Here is a 1,572-nt window from a genome sequence, read left to right as displayed (position 1 = left end):
TCTGATCTGGTTCAGTTCGGTCTGGTTCAGTCTGGTCTGGTTCGGTCCCTGTGCGTTTGGCAGCTCTTTGGGCTGAAGCATCAGCTGTTGGAGCAGTCTTTGTCAACATCAGCTAAAACCAACACGAAGCAGTAAAAAGCTGCGTCCAGAGGCTCTGGTCAGGAAAGAGCTTCAAAATGAATGACTTGATTTAAAAAAAGCAAACGAATAAAAGAGTAATTTATTTCTGTTTGCCTTCTGGAATCAAGACACGATGAAATATTCAAACGGACTGAGAAACAAAAACGAAGTGTTTCTGATTCAGATACATGAAGGATGAGGACACCATGAAGGTGTGAAAATGTTAAAATATAAGAAGATGACAAACAATGACTCATATTTATACATGTTTGTTGTTTTGTTTTCACATTTACCTTTACAGTATTTTTTATTTTCTCTTTGATTGTTTGAGACGATTTAAATTGTTTTTATTACAAAGTGTTGAAAGATGAACTGATCAGTAATAATTCACATCAAACCACTCGAAGCACTTTTATTTACAAACAACAAGCACGTCATGTGGAGAGGTTCTGGTTCTGGTTCTGGTTCTGGTCTGTAAAATCAGAGCTTTTCCTGAAGACCTGAATCTCGTCTCCAGACTCGTCGCTGTGGACTGAAACCTATTTTCAATTTGTTGCTTTTATTTCTTTGTTTTTGTGCAGTTTTTCTTTATTGGTTATTTTATTTTGTTTGTTTTTTTCCTAGTATTTATTTTGTTGTTTTTTGTTTTATAGTGTTTTGTTGTTTTTATTTATTTTTTTGTTTAGTTTTAATTTCTTTTGTTTTTTGTTTTCTGCAGTTTTAGTTTAGTTTTTGTGTTTCTAGTATTTATTTTGTTGCTTTTGTTTTGTAGTGTTGTTTTTGTAGTGTTTGTTTTATTGATTTTGTTTTGTTATTTTCATTTGTTTTTATTTCTTTTTTGTTTAGCTTTGCTTGGTTTTGTTGTTTTCTTTGTTTGCATTTGTTTAGTTGTTTATGCAGCGGTGTCGGCCTCGTCTCGTACGCTGACAGATGTTGGAGCTTCAGCAGCGACTCCAGCTGTGAGGAACCATGACGTCCTCACGAGTCCTGCTCACGTTCACGTCGTGTGTGCTTTGGACCTGAAGTTCTCAGAACATGTTGGATTCTTCATTGTATCTGAACTGACAGTATTACTGCCCCGCACCTATTAACAGTGTTATCACAGCTTTTACTCATGTTTTATATAATATAATATAAAGTGGATCTTACTGTTTGTTGTCTGAAGCTTTTGGATTTTATTGACTGTGATATTTTGTTTGTGCTCAGTACATTTTACCTAACCTCACCAAAAAAATAAAACGACAATCTTAATTCTCTGGACTCCTGTATTTGCAGTGCCTTCTGAAAGTATTCAGCCCCTTGAACTTTTCAACCTTTTGCCCCATTTCAGGCTTCAAACATAAAGAAATAAAATTTTAATTTTTTGTGAAGAATCAACAACAAGTGGGACACAATCGTGAAGTGGAATTAAATTTATTGGATGTGTCAAACTTTTTTAACAAATAAAAAACT

Source organism: Nematolebias whitei, chromosome 20 (genome assembly GCF_014905685.2).
Source record: "Nematolebias whitei isolate Nwh7 chromosome 20, NemWhi1, whole genome shotgun sequence".
NCBI classification, from domain to species: Eukaryota; Metazoa; Chordata; class Actinopteri; order Cyprinodontiformes; family Rivulidae; genus Nematolebias; species Nematolebias whitei.
This window is presented reverse-complemented; position numbering follows the sequence as displayed.